This window comes from Notamacropus eugenii, chromosome 4 (assembly GCF_028372415.1).
Source record: "Notamacropus eugenii isolate mMacEug1 chromosome 4, mMacEug1.pri_v2, whole genome shotgun sequence".
Classification (NCBI taxonomy): Eukaryota; Metazoa; Chordata; class Mammalia; order Diprotodontia; family Macropodidae; genus Notamacropus; species Notamacropus eugenii.
The window spans coordinates 373,660,875-373,682,517 of record NC_092875.1 but is presented as its reverse complement, the minus strand read 5'-3'; the positions used below and the strand labels follow the sequence as shown (position 1 = coordinate 373,682,517).

Sequence of the window (21,643 nt, the reverse complement as noted above, 5' to 3'; positions counted from 1 at the left end):
TATAAAAATGCAATAAAGCATAAGTAATGCTAATTTTTTATTCTCTAAGTCCACATGGATGGTACTGATCTATTTCTATTTGATTTTGGCACAAGGGTTGTAAAGAAATGAGCAGAACCAGGAGAACATTTCACACAGTAACAGCCACAGTATATATGAGGACTATTTCTTATAGACTTAGCCCTTCACGGTAATACAAGGACCTAAAACATTCCCAAAGGACTTTTGAGGCAAAAATGCCATTCATATCCAGAGAAAGAACTATGGAATCAGAATGCAGAATGTAGCAGACTATTTTCTCTTGTGTTATGTTTTGTTTTGTTCTGATTTTTTCTCATAGTTTCCCCTATCCATTTTAATTCTTTTATGCAGCATGACTAATATGAAAATGTGTTTAATAAGAATATTTGTGTAGAACCCATATAAGATTGTATGCCATCTTGGGGAGGGAGAAGGAAGGGAAAAGGAGAAAATTTAAAACTTATAGAAGTGATTGTTGAAAAATGAAAACAAATTAATTAAAAAAAAGAATTCTAGGCTTCAGTGCTTATCCAGGGTCATTTAAGATTAAGCAAACCAAAAAGAAATAATATAACTGATAACTTGTCATGGTATTAGGATGATTAACTTGTGTTCCTAACAGTAACACAAGCTTAAGCACATCTTCTCAGGATGAAAATTGTTTAAGAATAGATAGTCCCAGTGGCAGACTCTGTTCTTCCCCAAAAGAAGCCTAGTTAAGGAAAGAGAGCAGATGACTATGGGGGATGAATTACTTGGTCATGACAACATATGATATTCCTACCGTTAGAAATTTAAATTTGAAAAGAAACTTCTAATCCCATCCACACATTTTACAGATAAATGAAATTATGGCAAAGATGTTGCATAACTTTAATAAGTTCAGGTTGTGAATTAATAGAGCTGGGGACAGAACCCAGATCTCTGTCCTTAAAACTCAATACTTTTTTCCAAAATGAAGAAAGAGAGAAATTATCATTTATGTCTATTTTGTTAGTGATAGCTTTTCTTCCATTGTTTTAAATACTGTCAGTTCAGTATGTAATATGTTGATAAGTACATAAAGCTAAAATATACCTTATCTACTTTAAAATCATTGTGCATATGAGGATTAAATTTATATGAATGTGAGGATATAATTGAAATTCTGTAATAAGGAGCTACTATTTATAGCTTTGTGTTGAGCATTAATCAGCACTTATTAGGATGTTTCTAAGTGAATATCAATGCAGCAATGATTCCTGAGGCATACTTCGAAATGAAGAGTTTTATGTAGAAAATATCCCTTGCCTAGTACACATCAACCATAAATCCACTTTTACCTGAAAGTACTGCAAAAACTTTTGCTACATGACTGAGAAAATGAAATTGGCAAAGCAAAATGGGCACTTTTTAAAAACAAGATGTACCATACTATTTTTAATGTTGACTTGCAGCTCAGAGCTTTTTTCAGGAGCAAAACCTGGAAACTCTATTTAGATTCTCAATTTTGACAACTCACTACCTTCCTGGTGCAATCTATCAGTTTATTTATGGTATCAATAAGTCAGGGAATTGAAAAGAGATGAAAACAGAGAATGGACAAAGTGTAAACTTCTATCTTAGGCCAAATGCTCACTACTTCTCAAAGGAATTTTGATTCACAAATACCTCTGCCACACTGACTCTCATCCTCAGCTATGTAAGGTTTTCCAATATTCTTTCATAACTTCCTATATGAATATCAGAACAGGTTATTCTAAAGTTGAGGATTACCTAATTTATCCACTAGAGAAATATTCATCTTCAGAAGCTCTTCGAAGAAGCATAGTCAAAGAACTTTCAGGTCAAATTATCTTAAGAATTCCATTCTATGAATATATACATATTTTGTTCAGACGATGGATGATAGTAGCAGTACATGGAAGTTGGAATAGATGATCACTAGTTCCTTTCTAGCTTAAAAATTTTAAGATTTTCTACATTCCAAGACTGTCTAAATGTCTACCTTAATGGCTGTTACTTACAGAAATAGTTTGGCTTACCAAAGCGAGTACATTTGAGAAATGTTTTGTTGGGTACCAGAAGCAAAATTTAGTATAATTGTGGAAAGAAAGGTACAACGGCATAGATCTCTTGTTGTATTTGATGTTCCCATCTTTCACATCATCTGTGAGTGCTTTCACAAATGGATGTGATTTGGATGCACATGTGATCAAGAATGAGATTTAAAAAAAAAAGATTAATTGAAAGAAAGCATACTACTTGCACTGGGCTGAAAATTTAGCTATACCTTTAAGGATTTTTATTTTGTAAACCCTGAAACATTTATTAAGCCCCTACTATGTTACATACACTAATCTGAATTTTTAATTAAAGAATATATGAGCAAATAGATGATTGCAAAAGGTATTATTTTTACTTTGCAACATAATCTTTGTGTTTCAACAATACATACTGAGGTTTTATATTTCTCTAAATAATTAGAACACACAAAAATACACACATTTGCACATACACACATGCACATACATACACATATATGTGTGCATATATTCACATAGAAGTGTAAATTATCTCTGATTCATATTCAGCATAAAATATTTTAACTTATTCTGAGGCAATAAAATTGAATGTATTTTTAGAAAGTATTCTTCACTTCCTTATTGCAAAAATTGTACTTAAATCAATATAAACATTAATATTACTTTAGTATTTTGTCTGCTTCCAAAAGTATACAATTTTCCTTCTCTTTCATATTAGTCATTAAGCATTCATTAAATATTAAGCAGCACTCTGTTTTGCACTTTAGAATATAGACATGAACAATAAAAGAATCATTCTGCTTTATTATAGATTATATCCTGAAATTGCAAAGATTTTTCCATCTTTTTTTTTGCTTTTGAGCATCGAATTACTGTACATTTTCCTTTATTGTCTGAAAAACATAAATTTAAGAAAAATAATGCTGATGCTTCTTACTTTGTATCCAAAACTTAAAAATACTGGGAATTTAGGTTCTCCATTTTCATAAAAAGAAATTAAAAGATTCTCTATAATATCCACCCTTAAAAAAATGAAGTCACTCTTCCTCCTTCCGTACTAACCAAAAGGCAGGCTTCAAAATTAAATCATATTACATTTAGGAGGAGGAAACTGTCAACGTGGCCCAGTGATAAAGGTGGGCACCAGATGACACAATGGACAAAGTACTGGACTGGAGTCCAGCACTTTTACTAGCTTTGTTACCCTTGACAAGTCATTTAACCCTTTTTGCTCAGCTTCCTCATCTGTAAAATGAACTGGGGAAGGAAATGGCAAACCATTCCATTACCTTTGCCAAGAAAACCTCAAATGAAGTCATGAAGAAACAGACAGGACTGAGAAATAATTCAACAGCAAGAAGTACTAGGGGCCCTGAATTCAATTTATTTTCTCTTTATGTGTTAAGAGAAGAAATATTGTAGTTTCTACCAAAGTTAATAATAGTCCTTTTGGTTTTAGTCAGTTCCATAAGACAAAAAATGGACCATTATACACCAAAGAAATATGTGTGTGTCCTATTATATGTACATATACATGTATATCTATCCACTTATCTTTCTACACACACACACACACACACACACACACACACACACACATACACACACACGTGTGTGTGAGAAAGAAGTGGAGTATTCCTGAAGAGAGAGAACAGAGAATTTGGTTTTAAGAAACATGAATTTATAGGCTAAACATTAGAGCTTTTCATGCAATGAATTTGATTCACTTCCCTTTGGTCTTGAAACACTACTCTAGTTATCAAGTATCTGTTTATTAGTGCTTACAACAACAGTGTATTGTTGATGTCCTCAGTCAAATACAATTTTTAACAAATTCAATAAGGGACAAATTATGAATTGTAGTCAACCAAAATATACAGAGGAAAAAAAGTCATTTTTCTGTATTCTCTAGATCTCCTGCTAGTCTCCCACTAGTTAGCAATTCTTTAAACCTTATGTTATGTACTTCTCAATACCTAACTATCACAAGTCATCTTTTTGAAATTTGAATAGATAACCTTAATTGGCTTCCATTTGGATTATTGCTTAATTATCTCATCCTGCCTTGCTAGGTTGTGGTCTTCTTGTTGAGATATTGATTTCCTTTATAGCACTTCAACTAATGACTTCCTTATTCTCATTCTGATTTCTAAAAAGTCATTGTAGCTCTTCAAATTCAAAGGCTACTGTTCTCTTTCAATATTTACTGTGCTCTAAAATCTATAGCATAATTATCAAAATGTGGGCCTTTTAATTTACCTTTTCATTTTGTTAAAAACAAACGGGTAGTTACTTTTCATCGTTATCTGCTAGAAATGAGCTCAGAACAGCAAATTAACATGCTCAAATTTTTAAAAATGATTTCATTCAAGTTGACTATCCCAACACACTCTTTATCATTTACCAAATATTAAAAGCTATTGTAGAAATAAAATAACAAATGTTGGATTCTCCACCTTGATTTATTCTCTGCTCTTCTTCCAGAGTAAATCTATAGAACATACCAGTTGCTCTAAATAAAAAAAAAAAATCATTTTTGGCTACTTCTAATCAACCACATTTATTGTCAGCTTTTGAAAGCGATGAAAAACTCTTCTAGATAATTGCTCTTTTGATGCACACTCAGGGTGATCTCATAGCATATGAGAGACACTTATGGTTAAATTTTCCTTTTAAAGAGTTTAAATGACTGGTTTCCAGAAGCAATTTCGGACCCCATTGGTACGGCAGTTGAATTGTATCCTTAATTTCATCTAAGAAGTTCCAACAGAGTTCATAAAGCCCTACTATGCATAGACAAATCCAGATTAAAAATTAAAATGTATATCATTACACACTGTAACCACAATGTAAATAGCATAATTTGAGTTTTTTGGATCTAATGGAGACAGATGATACTGAAGATAAGAAGATAAATAGCAATGTATCTTTTATATAAAATTTGTACATTACACAAGTCCGCAGACACTCTGGAAGGTAAGTATAAAATGACTGATCGTAGTGTGAAACCCCTGAAAGGGATAAGTTCCATAGTAGGATCAGCCCTCCACAGGAACCTTTTTGAAAGGAAACAGCTAGTTGCCCAATTTTAGTAATAATCCCTAATCTGGTCATAGACCATAAGGATTTAACACTATTGAAAACAAAGGCCACCCCTCAGTCCTGAATCCAACATCGTCCCTAAATCAAAATGTCCCACCCTCATTATTTTTTTCATTTCAGCTACTCCTCATAGTAGGGCAAAAAGAGGTACTGGAAGAAGAAACAGACCATTCAGAGCTGGCCAGTTACAAGCAAATATGGTCCAACTATAATTAGACTTTAGTCATTGTTTAGTCATTCTTATGTTTGTGTGTCATTAACTCACAAAATCACAATAAATTGGTTTAAAGCCAATCATGGTAGCACACCTGAGGACTTCTACTGTGAATAATTTTAAGGGTCTAATCACATAGTATAATGAACTCTCTACTCAGAAATAAACTAAACGTTGTTCAATAAAGTAAAGCATAACATCCATAGCAACATACATATACGTATCTTACAACACTCAGTAGGTCATACCATGTGTAGCATATATCGATGCATCCCTAAGGTCAAGGGGTCCCAGGCTAAGCTCTTCCCTAGCAAGGAGCATCCTTACAGTGTACCACACCATCCACCCCTAGGTCACTGTTAGAACGATCTCCTTAATCAATACACAGTGTCCAAGGTAAAGTCCTCTCTCATCTTGACTTGAGGCTGACTTCCATACCCCACGGCTCCTTTTCTGTGGGCTGACCATTCCCGGCTCTTTCTTGGGTTCACAAGCAGGCTACTCTCTGCTCCTGTACATTTTTCAACTCACAGGGACTGTTCCACTCCAAACTCTTCCTGTTTTTGCTTAACAGCAGGCTCCAGGGCCTCTTGCCCACAGTTTTTGTTTCTTGCAAAACAAAGCTTAACAGGGCTATAAAATTATTTACACCCATTACCAGCACCATTGTCTCAATTCATTCATAAAAAGCAACAAGCAGAACTTCTATCTGAGAAATCAACACAGATCAATAGACAGGCTTCCATCATCACAAACATTCTTTGTGTTGGCCTCCCCAGAAGCATGTTCCCCTAGCCTGCTCGTGCTTGCTTCTGTCTCTCAGAGCTGCTGCTTCTCTCTCTACTTTCTCTCTCCAAACAGTACAATAATATGTATATATGAATGTATGTACATATACATATATATGTGTGCATATATGTATGTATATATATATGTATATTTCCAATCAAAGACCCTTGATTCAATCAAAGACCAGACTCTTGAATCAATCAAAGACTAAAACTGAGTATAGAAAAACAGCAAAAAATCCTACTTTAACTGTCATTACAATTGGAAAGGAACTTAGAAGGCCAAGTAGACCAGCTATTCATAGAAAAAAATCCTTCTGTATTATCTCTAGCAAGTGATCAGAGGCAGCTTCTGCTTCACAACTTCTAGGAAAAAAAGAAATCTGAAGCTCTTGGAGCAGCTCATTCATTTTTGAGATAACTCTGATGATTAATATTTTTCTTTCAGGTAAATCTAATTTTCCCTCTTGGCAAACTCATTACTGGTAGTTCTGTCTTTTGAGATCACACAGACCAGTCTAAACTTCTCCCATGACACAGGCCTTCAATCACAACTACATACAGTATCTTTTCTTCTCCAGACTAAATATAAATCCCTTTAATAAATCCTCAGAAAACATAAGGCTGAAACCTTTCATCATCCTGTTTGACTACTGATCGGTATCTTTCCTAAAGTATGCCCAGACCGATATGCCAGATATAGTCTGACCAGGCCAGATTAAATTTATAATCCACTATCTGTGGAAATTATACCTCTCTAGTTGCAATTTTTTATTATGTTAGCATTTTCTTTTTTTTTTTTTTTCTTTAACGTGTACACTTTTATTTGAACTGGTCTTAAGTCAGTGTACAGGTAAAGCTCCTCCCCTCCCCCAAGTACTGGCACCAATCTCATAAAACTCGCAGAGAGACTGTGAAGTCTTGTCTTCATTCACATCTATGTTGGGGGCAGGGAGGGAATTTAGGGGGCCATTCAATATGGCTGACAATTTAAAAAAAAAAAGGAACAAGTATTAAGGCGGAAGATACAAAAAGTTTTTTTTAAAGGATTACATTAATTTACATGTAAAGCAATACTAGTACCTTCCCCCTCCCCCCCTCCCCATCTGGATTTGTTACTCAGCTCATTACAGAGCTAATTTCTCTGTAACAATGCATTATACAATATTTGCAATGACTATTAAAAAAAAAACATAAATGTACAATCAAGAGTCCTGAAGACGCACTGTAGAACTTTGGGGATGTTTGCCTCCAACATACTTAGACTGCTCATCACCTTCACCGTTCCAGTTTTTAAATCCTGAGTCAAGCGCCAAAAACAAAACAAAACAAAACAAAACAAAACAAAAAAAAACAAATAAAGCCATGCCAATCTCATCTCTTTTTTGGGGCAATTATCATGTCACACCCTTTTGACAAAAAAAAAAAAATCAAAAAAAATCAAAAAACACACAGTCCATTTAGAAGCATTTGCGGTGGACAATGGAGGGCCCAGATTCATCATACTCCTGTTTGCTGATCCACATCTGCTGGAAGGTGGAAAGAGACGCCAGGATGGAGCCTCCAATCCAGACAGAATATTTGCGCTCAGGTGGGGCAATGATCTTGATTTTCATTGTGCTGGGAGCTAGGGCTGTAATCTCCTTCTGCATCCTGTCGGCAATGCCTGGGTACATGGTGGTACCACCAGACAATACGGTATTGGCATACAAATCCTTACGGATGTCAACATCACACTTCATGATAGAGTTGAAGGTAGTTTCGTGGATTCCACAGGATTCCATAACTAAGAAAGATGGCTGGAAAAGAGCTTCTGGGCACCGGAACCTCTCGTTGCCAATGGTGATAACCTGACCATCAGGGAGCTCGTAGCTCTTTTCCAGAGAGGAGCTAGATGCAGCAGTAGCCATCTCCTGCTCAAAGTCTAGGGCGACGTAACACAGCTTCTCCTTGATGTCACGCACGATTTCCCTCTCAGCTGTGGTAGTGAAACTGTACCCTCTCTCGGTCAGGATCTTCATGAGGTAGTCCATCAGATCACGGCCAGCCAGATCCAGACGGAGGATGGCATGGGGAAGGGCATAACCTTCATAGATGGGCACAGTGTGGGTCACACCATCACCGGAGTCCATCACAATACCAGTGGTACGACCAGAGGCATACAGGGACAGAACAGCCTGGATGGCAACGTACATGGCTGGGGTGTTGAAGGTCTCAAACATAATCTGAGTCATCTTCTCTCTGTTGGCTTTGGGGTTCAGGGGGGCTTCTGTGAGCAGCACAGGGTGCTCCTCAGGGGTCACACGGAGCTCATTGTAGAAAGTATGATGCCAGATCTTCTCCATGTCATCCCAGTTGGTGACAATACCATGTTCGATGGGGTACTTCAGGGTCAGAATACCTCTCTTGCTCTGAGCCTCATCCCCCACGTAGCTGTCTTTCTGGCCCATACCCACCATCACACCCTGATGTCTGGGGCGCCCAACAATGGAGGGGAAGACGGCCCGAGGGGCATCGTCTCCAGCAAAGCCAGCTTTGCACATGCCAGAGCCATTGTCAACAACAAGAGCAGCAATGTCATCATCCATGGCGAACTTGGAAGTGGCAAGTTTAAACCCTTAAGAGAGAGGAGGTGGTGCCGCACCTGGAGGCAGGGGAGGGCGAGTGCACGCTGGGTGGGAGAGCTCACAGCTCTATGTTAGCATTTTCCCTGCAATATCAAACTGTTAAGTATTCCCAACTGTAATGACCTAGAAAGCCAGTATAATTCCCAAATTTTGGAGATAAATTGTTCACTATTCAAGACTTTCCTATAATTAATTTTGAAGCCAAGTGCAAGATTTAATATTTATGTCTATTGAATTTTACTTTTTATGTGTTTCTTGTCTTTTTTGGATTCTGACTCTCTCAATCAATGCAATAGGAATCCTTCATGACTTTATATCATCTTGATATTTGAGAAGCATAATATTTGTAGCTTTAAGCCATTGAAAATAATGTTAAACAGCATGGGACCCAATATAATCTCCTTTTGAAGTTCACATTGAAATCACTCAGTGTGATCTTGGAGTTATGAAGCTCTCTAAATATACTGGCATCGAGATTTCAGCTCTGCATATTTTATACAAGAATAACAAGTGAACCTTTGATAACTAACTACGGTTTGCTAAAATATGGGGAACCATGTTTATTGCATTACTCAGACCTGACAGCTGAGTAACCCTAACAACAAAACAAAACAAAATAAAATAAAGGAAATTAACTTAATCTGATGTGACATGTTATTGAGTCATGCTATTTTTTTCTTTCACAGCTTCCTTTTTTAGATGTTCACAACCATATCTTCAGTAGTGTCTTCAAACATTTCCTCAGGAATTCAACTCAAGCTCTCTTACAAATAATTTAAACATTTAAATGCTCTTCATGTAAATATAAAGTATTTATGACTACTATCCTTTTATTTATATTTGTCTCTTTTGTGTCGATACTTATCTATGGACATAAATCCAACTTCTTACTTCTCAGATTTATTTGAGATATTTTTGAAGATTCGTTGGGAGGATGTCACTGTGCATCTTCAAAAGTGTCATCATTGTAGCAGTCCTAGTAGTCACTGTTGTCATCAGATAATATTTATACAGTGCTAACAACGTGACAGCTGCTCAGCAGAAATCAGAGTTAATGATTGTCACTTTCTAGAATTAACTGTAGTTAGAACTTTAACGTCTTGGAAGCATAAAAAAAGGATGATATTCTTTCCGGGAATGAACAGGTTATTAATCCCTCCTTTGAAAGGAAACCTGTAGCAAAAGCAAGTTAAGCTTCAGGTAGTTACAGAAGGCAACTGATGAAATGTTACTATATTCACTATGGCTTTTGTATCTATAAAGAGGGTACTTATTTGGTAACTGGAACTGCTGAGCAGCAATCACATTGTTAGCACTGTTTTCAGTGTCTTAAACTTTTATTAAGCATAGATGCTGGAGATGGGAAGACAAAGCTATAAATATCCCTGGTCCTCATGTACCATGCTTTCTAGAAGGTAATATGTTTAGATAGTCATAAATAATTCTTTTTCCTAAGGTCCCTGGTTTAAAGCATTGTTCTATATAGTATGATCTCTTTATGTTTCATAATCTCATATTTATACAAGTATAAAGCATTTGTTTGTGGACTGGATTTGGGGGGATGATGGACTTTTGAAGTTAATCTGCATTCTTAATATTTTGAAGTTAATCTGCATTCTTAATATTTTCTCCACTTTTCTTAAAGTCCCGACAATCAATAAATCAAGCCCAGTTTTGTTTCTGAGGCTTAAATGTTTGTAATGAAAATTTAACAATTGGCTCTATTAAGCCAATTTTAGCTAACTTCAGTACACAACTGTGTCTCTTCCAATACATTCAACAGAGAAGTTTCTGTTGTATATAGGGTGCTGTGGTAGATTTTGGGGGAGATACTAGGCTTAGATAAGACATAGCCATTGGCCTCCCAGAGTTTACAAGTAGTAAAATAATGTGAAATAAGAATAAATAGCTTAATTATAAAATAATGCATGTTAATGACAACATAGAAGTATAAAAATAGATGTATGTGAGAATGTGGAAGAAAAAATGTTATTTACTAAGGGAATTAGGGGAGCCTAATTAAAGAGGTAATATTTCAGTTGCATATTAGTGGATGAGGATGAATTCAAAAGTTACAGGGAAAAGAGTATATTCTAAGCATAGAGAATGGAAGCAACAAAGAAGCAGAAAAAGGAAGAATATGTGCAGGAGTGAGTGAATAATCCAGTTTATCTGAAATGAAGAGTTTATGTTTTTCCCATGAGATATTTCATATTATCTTGCATTTTTTCATTCTTTTGGTTTTGTTTTGTGATTTCTTGGTTTCTCATAAAGTCACTGGCCTCTATCTGTTCCATTCTAATTTTGAAAGAACTATTTTCTTCAGTGAGCTTTTGAAACTCCTTTTCCATTTGGTTAATTCTGCTTTTGAAAGCATTCTTCTCCTCATTGGCTTTGAACCTTTTGCCAATTCAGTTAGCTTATTTTTCAGGGTGTTATTTTCTTCAGCATTTTTTTGGGTCTCCTTTAGCAGGGTGCTGACCTGCTGTTCATGCTTTACCTGCATGTCTCTCATTTGTCTTCCCAGTTTTTCTTCCACCTCTCTAACTTGATTTTCAAAATTCTTTTTGAGCTTTTCCATGGCCTGAGCCCATTGAGTGGGCTGGGATACAGAAGCCTTGACTTCTGTGTCTTTCCCTGGTGGTAAGCATTGTTCTTCCTCATCAGAAAGGAAGAGAGCAAATGCATGTTCACCAAGAAAGTAACCTTCTATAGTCTTATTTCTTTTCCCTTTTCTGGGCATTTTCCCAGCCAGTGACTTGACTTCTGAATATTCTCTTCACACCCACTTGGCCTCCAGATCCTCCCAGCCAGTGCTTGGGGTCTGAGATTCAAATGCTTCCCAGCCTCAGGGCTTTGGGCAGGGGCGGGGCTGCTATTCAGTGTAAGATCAAGTTCAGGTGCTCAGGTGGGGGCAGGGCCTCCTCACGGACTCAGTTCCCTCAGGGGGTTTATGCAGAGACCTTCAACAATGGATCTGAGCTCCTGCCTGCTTGGGGAGCCCCAGTCTGCTCCTGCCTCCACTGCTGCCTCCCAAGGGGGCCCAAGCCACGGGGACACCCCACTCCCCTGTCGGCCACCCAAAAAGACTCTCTCACTGACCCTTGTCACCTGTGGGTGGAGGGACCCTCGCGGCTGCTGGAGATTCCGTCCCTGAAGCCTGCTCAGATCTGCTCCTATTTGTGCCCCGTGGCCACGGCAGGGTTGGGCTGGGCTCCTGGTCCGTGGTGCTACGTTCCTTTCGCATCAGGTCTGTCTGGAACAGAAATCTCTTACACTCTGTTGTTCTGTTTTTGGGATTGGAAGCTCAATTCCGTGTGGACAGTCTCGGGCGGGTAAAAGTGGGACTTCTAAATCTTAGAGTCTTACGAGGCCCTCTCTCCCCGGGAGATACGTGATGGGTGGAGTCTCCCTGCCCTCGAGGTCGTCCCGGATTGGAGCACACCTAGTTACCTAACAGCACGGTATTGAGATGCAAACTGTGTGGCTGAAGGTTAAGTAGGATTGAGGAAGCCTGAAAGCTCTCTTAGCACGTGAGGAGCCAAGAGGACAGTAGGCTCAGCTTCTTTTCTTTCCTCTCTCCCCTCCCCCTCTCTCCCCGCTTGTACTTCTATTTCCAAGCCCTTAAGATCCTAGCCTCCTTAGGAAATCTCCCCCTCTTCCTCCTAAGGAAGACCCCCCTGCACTTGTAACCCAGACCCTGAAATAAAGCTCAACCCCTGTTTGACCCTGGAACATCCTTTCTCTCATACGTTTATCCAGTTTGGCCAACCGAAGACCTGAGACAGGTAAGAAAGACTCGGGTAGCCCAATACAGGCCTCTAGGCCTGGCATTCTGTGGCTTCTGCTGCTCCAGAATTTGTTGCTCCAGAATCTTTTTTACAGATATTTTATGGGCTGTGGGTTCGGAGCTAGCATATCTGTGTCTTTCTATTCCACCATCTTGGCTCTGCCCCCAAATGAAGAGTTTATGGAGAAAAGTTAGAAAAAATGATTTGGGTACAGAGGGGAGAACAGGCATTACTTGTTGAAACCCTTAAATGACAAACAAACTTGAATTTGGGGTAGTTAACAAAGGATTGTTCAAGTGTTTTTCTCCAAGAAATAAAAAGCCCAAATGTGTCTAAGGAAGATTATTCCAAAATACGGAGGTTCAATCAGGAAAGTTGGAATGGAGTGGAATCTTGAATCTATGTCGATCACATTCAGGGAGGACAATCCACATTTAGGGGCAGTGGGGTATAGTTGATTTAGAACCACTAGGGCTGGGTTTAAGTCCCACATTTTCCTCTTCCTAATTGTAAGGACATTGCAAAGTCCCTTGATGTTTCTAAATCATAAATTTGCAAAATAGGGACACATCATACTTTACCGGTTGATATCAGGACAATATTTTGTCAACTATAAAACATAATTTTAAAGGATGATATTTATGAGTTAGGAAAAAAATATGATATAATTGATAGAGGGATAGCTTTATAGTCAAGACTACCTTGCCTCTGAAATATACTAGTTGTGTGGCTATGGTCACATCACTTAACCATTTTTTGTCTCCAGGAAATTCCCCAAGATTATAAATTACAGAGAACTTACCAGTATGAAGGAGAAAGGGTGTCCATATTGAACAATCACTGCATTGATTAAATAACAGTATGGGGCCAAAATAACATTAATAGAAATACATTTAAATATATTATTTCTGATTTTAGATGCACTGATTGACCAATAAGTATTTTATCCTTCTCTGGCCATTGTCCCCATCAATATCTCAAAAAGTTGCTGACTATGCTACTTTTTCCCATCATGCATTTTTATATTTGACTGTTTTCCCTAAACTTTTTCCTGCTATATATGTACCTTCAACTATATGGTTCTATGTGCTCCACTCAGTGATTACTACATAAACTGAATTTTAAAATTTGTTGTTATTCTCACATATTTATTGTGCATCAGCTCAAGAAATAGGTTTGCCCCAGGGCATCCACAGTATGTTGATGCTTGGTGTAAATGAACCAAGTGTCTTTCCCCAGTTATTCTGTATATAAAATTCAGCCCCATGATATGATATATAGAGAAACTTTTCATTCAGATTGCAAAGTCTACAGTATAAGAAACTCATTTGCAGCTTAAAGTTGTGATGGTATTTTTGTTTAGGTACTTACTTGGCATCACTTAAATGATTCAAGACTTGCATATACTTCCAGCATCAGAATAATGACTTTGAGCTCTGAAGCCTTCTTAATCAGCAAACTTGTTAAAATGCCAGTGGTCGCCCCATGCAGGAAACAGTGGGAAAATTGCTGCAAGGGCAGTAGGTACAAGACCTTCACATTGGACTAGAATTTTTACCCTAATGACAGACAGAGATATGGTTGTTTCAAACAGAATCCACCTTTTCCTCCTTTATGTTGAGAACACATTGTTTTTAGGATTGTGAAATGATGAGTCGTTTAAAATATTATGACATCAGTGATGTGAAATGCCTTCTGTATAGAAAGCAAGGTGTTTTCAGTAGAATTTCATAGAAAAGTATCTAAATATGTTTCCGTCATAAAAGTTTCAAGACTAACACCCCCTTTGGACACCACACTAAATGCAGAGCCTACTTTAGTCAGTCTCCCACACCATAAACTCACACTAGGAACAAATCACATCAGTAAGGACTTCTTGGGGATATGATGGAACTATTATGATACATAGATAGACAGATAGATAGATAGATAGATAGATAGATAGATAGATAGATAGATAGATAGATAGATGATAGATAATAGATAGTAGCTCTACACATATATACATACACATACATGAATATATGTATATATACTCAAATATTCGCATATATGTACAAACACATGTATGTGTATGTGTGTCTGTGTGTTTAGGTTGTATTCAGAAAGCCAATTTTTAACGTTTCAGTACACCTCAGAGTATAGTGAACGTTGGAGAGTAAATTAAATAAACATCTACTTGAACTCTCTTTTCCTGCTAACTTATATGCTGGTATAGACATATACACTTTCAATACTACTTCAGGGCCCACTGAGTATAGCCTATGTTCTAAAATCTGCTGTGAAGCTATACATATCAGTTTGATTATGCGCATGACAAATTCCACTTACATAGTGTTTAAGATTACTGTAGTAAAATCTCATATGAGAAGGTTTTTTTTTTTTTATCACGTTTGTTAGTATTCCCTCTAAAACTACTCATCTTCCTGATCTCTCCATTTCTGTTAAGAACATTCACATTCATCTTTAAGTCCTCCCAGACCTCCATCAATTAAGTCTTGTCAACTCTACTTCCAGATCTCTGACCTCTTTCTCCTTCCTCTCCATTAATATTACTGCCACCCTAGTTAAGGACCTCTTAACCATTTACCTGCACTTTTTCAGTAGCCTCTTAACTATATACCTGGCTTCCATCTGCTTCTCCTCTGAACTATCTTCTACAGTCTTTCAAATTAATCTTCCTAAAGTAAAAGTGCCACTATTTCATCTCTTCTTGCCTCTAGAATAAAACAAAAACTCCTCAGTCTGGCGTTTTAAAGTCCTTCAAAATCTGAACAGAATTTTCTAAGAATATTTTAAATTACTTCCCCCTTCACAAATAGGATATTGTAATCACACTAGCCTGCTTGCTGTTCCCTGAACTTGACATTCCATTTTCCACCTCTGATTTTGCACAGCCACTTCCTCTCAAGCCTGGAATAGGTTCCTCCTTTTACCTCCTTCTTTCATAATTTTATCTTCAATGCTTAGCTCATTTAGCACCGCATATGATTTTCAAGAGATGGTTTTCAGAAGTCTTTCATGCTGAGTTTAATTGTTAATGATTTTTCTTCTCCCTTTAATTCATATACCTATATACCATCATATAATCGTAGACAAGTATAGACATAGACACTTGAGTGTATATATATATATATATGTATATATATATACGTGCACATATATAAAATACTATCTAAATATATATTACATATATTCTATGATTTATTCATATATTATATTACTTCAATAGTATATAAGGTATGACCACAGAATTTTTTATTTCATTTTCTTTACTTTGCTTTTGTATCCCCAGTGCCTTTGACAGCACCTTGCATATTGTGAACATCTAAGAAATGCTTGTTGAATTAAATTAGATTAATAACTTTGTAAACTTTAAAATGCTTTACATATTATTCTTATTTCTTTCATAGTATATTTCTGTAATATTATAAATATATAAATTGCTGGATTAATGGAAAATGGACAAGAAGTTAGTATATTAACTTAATGGTTTTACTTTTCAAACTTTTGGTTTAGGGAATGAAAAGAATTTAATTTTGAATTAATTATAAACTGTTTGTCTCACACTTGTTGTCCAGAGTACAGATGAAAACTTGGAAAGGTTTTCCCTATCCCCCTCCACCCTATCAAAGAAAAATCTCCTAAATAGCCCAGAGATTTCATAGAACCTAAAAGAGTAATGCAAACTCAAATAGGAATGATCCCATTATACCATGCTTAATGAAACCTGTAGGCTATATATTGACTTAGAAAACGATACACTAATATTGTCTGTGTTTCATTCTTTTTATCTATTTCATTATATATTTACCAACTATATTTTAATCTCTTTCAGTATATGTTTAACACCTCTGATATAGTGCTCATGCACTTTTGCTGCTTTTGGGTACAAAATGAAACTAAAGATTTCATTATCTTTTTCCAGGAAGAGAAATGTATGAGCCATATATCTAGTTGCAACCTCCTTGTGTATTGTTTCTTTTATTGGAAGAAATTCAATATTGATATGATTCAGTTCCTTCATTGGTATATTGATTCATTAATGGCTAGATAAGCTTCTTATGCACCGATTAACAATTTTTTTTAAGAAACAGTCCAAAATATCCATGATTCTTAGCAATATTTCTCCAAAGTTGTCACTGTTGACTACCAGTAAAATAAAATTTTAAAAATGAGAGGAAGACTGAAAAGAGTTGAAGTCTACTTTATCTCTTATTTTTCCCATCTTGTTTCCAAAGCCAAAGAATTGCATCATGTATTTGTGATGAGTCTCTGGATGCTAGTCCTCAGAAAGCAAGCAGATTTATTTAGTCTTTGCAACTAACTTTAAAGCCTTTCCAACTTAGTAGAATTTACTTGAGTAGCCTGCTAGGATCCTTCGTCTCTTCCATTCTATGGTGAGACTTTGGAATAGGACACCTCTGGAGTTACTATTTCATGGAAATTATAGCAAGCCCCTTCACATACAGATGCTCGTGACATATCCACTGAATACTTCCCTGTTTTTTAAGACATTATAAGGATAGGTCAGCATACATTCAAAATCATAGCTCATGAATCTCCGCTGATATATTGGTTTTACCAGTCAACCAGAAGGCATATTTTTCAAAACAAAATGTATTTACTTCATTAACAAAACTAGATGACAAGATGAGTAAGAAAGTTTTCTCTCATCCACAAGGATGAACTGTTTGACAGCTTACTGTACCATCAGTGGAAGAAGGTTTATATGCAAGCAGATATCATAGATGACCATGGAATGATCATGACGGTAAATACATGACAAAGATACACATCTGGAGCTACTGAAACTTTTGATGCTACATAGTTGCCAAAATCCTCTGCTGAGGTCAATGTGAAAGGTGCTTTCTTCATGGAACAGGTGCAGCTGTATAACTCTTGTTCTCTCTCTTTTTTTTTTTTTTTTGGCAAATTTTACATATTCTTTTATTGTTTGAATATTGACAAGAAATTCTAAACTGATATTTTAACATTAACATTTTTTAACATTTTTCTTTATTTCGTAATTTTTAACAATCGCTGCCATACAATTGTGATTTTATCCCCCCCACCTACCCCCCACTCCCCCCCTCCCTCCCCACAACTGCATACAATTCTGTATAGATTCTACATATACTTTCCTATTGAGTATATTTTCACTATAGTCATGCTATGTAGTCAGACTAAGATAAATGAAAGAAATCCTATAACAAATCAGAACATGATACACAAACACATACACATACACAAACATGATCTGCTACAATATGTGAGTGACTTCCATATTTCTCTCTCTGAGTGTGGCAGGCATTTTGCCTTGAGATCCTCCATTGGGATTTTTTTTTTTTTTTGGTAAGAAGTTCTTGTGTTATTACAAAAATCTAAGTCTACCAGAAAAAACTCTCACACACTGTGATTGTTGCTGTGCATAAAGTTCTCCTGGTTCTGCTCCTTTCACTCAGCATCAGGTCATATAAGTCCTTCCAGGCCTCTCTGAAGTCTTCTTGTTCATCATTTCTTATGGCACAATAGTACTCCATTACATTCATATACCATAATTTATTCAGCCATTCCCCAATTGATGGACATCCCCTTGACTTCCAGTTTTTGGCAAATACATAGAGTGCTGCTATAAATATTTTTGTACATGTGGGACCCTTTCCCATTTTTATGATCTCTTGGGGATATAGTCCTAGTAGCGATATTGCTGGGTCAAAGGGTATGCACATTTTTGTAGCCCTTTGGGCATAGTTCCAAATTGCTCTCCAGAATGGTTGGATGTGCTCGCAGCTCCACCAACAATGAATTAGTGTTCCAACTTTCCCACATCCTCTCCAGCATTTATCATTTTCTTGTTCTGTCATGTTTGCCAATCTTATAGGTGTGATGTGGTACCTCAGAGTTGTTTTGATTTGCATCTCTCTAACCAATAGTGATTTAGAGCATTTTTTCATATGATTATAGATAGCCTTAACCTCTTCCTCTGCAAATTGCCTGTTCATATCCTTTGACCATTTATCAATTGGGGAATGACTTGTATGATTATACATTTGGATCAGTTCTCTATATATTCTAGAAATGAGGCCTTTATCCCCGAGCTTAGCTGTAAAAATTCTTTCCCAATTTACTACATCCCTCCGGATTTTGGTTGCGTTGGGTTTGGTTGTGCAAAAACTTCTCAGTTTAATGTAATCAAAGTTATCCATTTTGCATTTCATAATGCATTCTATCTCTCCTTTAGTAAAGAATTCTTCCCTTCTCCATAGATCTGATAAATACACTATTCCTTGCTTCTCCAGTTTATTCATGGTATCAATCTTTATACCTAAATCATGTACCCATTTGGACTTTATTCTTGTGTACGGTGTCAGGTATGGGTCTATGCCTAATTTCTGCCACACTGTTATCCAGTTTTCCCAGCAATTTTTGTCAAACAATGAGTTCTTATCCCAGAAGCTGGGGTCCTTGGGTTTATCAAACAGAAGGTTGCTATATTCCTTGCCTACTGCATCTTGAGTGCCAAGTCTATTCCACTTGTCTACCTCTCTGTTTCTTAGCCAATACCAAGTGGTTTTGATAATTGCTGCTTTATAGTACAGTTTGAGGTCTGGTAGCGCTAGGCCACCTTCCCAAGCATTTCTTTTCATTAGTCCCTTTGATATTCTGGACCTTTTGTTTTTCCAAATGAATTTTGATATTATTTTGTCCAGCTCTAGAAAGTAATTGTCTGATAGTTTAATTGGTATGGCACTAAATAAGTATATTAATTTGGGTAGAATTGTCATTTTTATTATATTAGCCCGGCCTATCCATGAGCAACTAATGTTTTTCCACTTACTTAAATGTGACTTTATTTGTGCAAAAAGTGTCTTGTAATTGTGTTCATATAATCCCTGGGTTTGTTTTGGCAGGTAGACTCCTAAGTATTTTATACTGTCTACCCTAACTTTAAATGGGATTTCTCTTTCTATCTCTTGCTGTTGGACTTTGTTGCTAATATATAGGAATGCAGAAGATTTGTGTGGGTTTATTTTGTACCCTGCAACTTTGCCAAAGTTGTTTATTAATTCTAGTAATTTTTTACTTGAATCTCTAGGATTCTCTAGGTAAATCATCATATCATCTGCAAAGAGTGATAACTTAGTTTCTTCTTTGGCTATTTTAATTCCTTGGATATCTTTATCTTGTCTAATTGCTACAGCTAACATTTCTAGTACCATGTTAAATAATAGTGGTGATAATGGACAACCTTGTTTCACCCCTGATCTTATTGGGAATGCATCTAGCTTATCCCCATTGCATATAATGCTTGCTGAAGGTTTTAGATAGATACTGCTTATTATTTTATGGAAAGTTCCCTTTATTCCTACATTCTCCAATGTTTTTAGTAGGAATGGATGTTGTATTTTGTCAAAAGTTTTTTCTGCATCTATTGAGAAAATCATGTGGTTTTTGTTAGCTTTGTTGTTGATGTGATCGATAATGCTAATAGTTTTCCTAATATTGAACCAGCCCTGTAGTCCTGGTATGAATCCTACCTGATCATAATGTATTAATCTCGTGATAAGATGCTGTATTCGTTTTGCTAGAATCTTATTTAAAATTTTTGCATCTATATTCATTAGGGAAATTGGTCTATAATTTTCTTTCTCTGTTTTGTCTCTTCCTGGTTTGGGTATCAAAACCATATTTGTATCATAGAAAGAATTTGGGAGGACTCCTTCTTCCCCAATTTTCAAGAATAGTGTATGTAGTATTGGAATTAACTGTTCTTTAAATGTTTGATAGAATTCACTTGTGAATCCATCTGGCCCTGGAGATTTTTTCCTAGGGAGTTCATTGATGGCTTGTTCAATTTCTTTTTCTGAGATGGGGTTGTTTAAGTATTCAACTTCCTCTTCTGTTAATCTGGGCAATTTGTATTTTTTAAAATATTCATCCATCTCGTTTAGATTATTGAATTTGTGGGCATAAAGTTGGGCAAAGTAGTTTCTAATTATTGTTTTAATTTCCTCCTCATTGGAGGTGAGTTCACCCCTTTCATTTTTAATATTAGTAATTTGGTTTTCTTCTTACTTTTTTTTAATCAGATTGACCAAAGGTTTATCAATTTTATTAGTTTTTTCATAAAACCAACTATTGGTTTTATTTATTAATTCAATAGTTTTCTTAATTTCAATTTTATTAATCTCTCCTTTGGTTTTCAGTATTTCTAATTTGGTATTTACTTGGGGATTTTCAATTTGTTCTTTTTCTAGCTGTTTCAACTGCAAGCCTAAGTCATTGATCTCCTCTTTCTCTATTTTATTTATGTAAGCATTCAGAGATATAAAACTTCCCCTAATAACTGCTTTTGCAGTATCCCGTAAGTTTTGGTATGTTGTCTCACTATTGTCATTCTCTCGAATGAAATTGTTGATTGTTTCTATGATTTCTTCTTTAACCCAATCCTTCTTTAGAATTAGATTATTTAGTTTCCAATTGATTTTTGGTTTCTCTTTCCATGGCCTTTTATTACATGTAATTTTTAATGCATTATGATCTGAAAAGGATGCATTGATTATCTCTACCTTTCTGCACTGGATTGTGAGATTTTTATGTCCTAGTACATGGTCAATTTTTGTAAATGTTCCATGTACCGCTGAGAAAAAAGTATATTCCTTTCTATTGCCATTTAATTTTCTCCAAAGATCTATCATATCTACCTTATCCAGAGTTTTATTCACCTCCTTAACCTCCTTCTTGTTTATTTTGAGGTTGGATTTATCGAGTTCAGAGAGAGGGAGGTTGAGGTCCCCCACTAGTATAGGTTTGCTATCAATTTCTTCCTTCAACTCCCCCAACCTCTCCTCTAAGAATCTGGATGCTATACCACTTTTAGCATACATGTTTAGTAATGATATTGCTTCATTGTCTATGGTGCCTTTTAGCAGGATATAGTTTCCATCCCTATCCCTTTTGATTAGATCTATTTCTGCTTTTGCTTTGTCTGAGATTAGGATTGCTACTCCTGCCTTTCTTACATGAGCTGAAGCACAATATATTCTGCTCCATCCTTTGACCTTTATCCTAT

General features: G+C 36.2%; 1 long non-coding RNA gene and 1 pseudogene across 1 annotated transcript in view; one reads left to right on the top strand and one right to left on the bottom strand.

The window, feature by feature from the left end:
• Positions 1-21,643, top strand: part of LOC140501650 (uncharacterized) — a 430,460-nt gene that overhangs the window by 217,249 nt on the left and 191,568 nt on the right. The window lies entirely within an intron of this gene.
• Positions 7,059-8,837, bottom strand: LOC140501647 (actin, cytoplasmic 1 pseudogene; annotated as a pseudogene).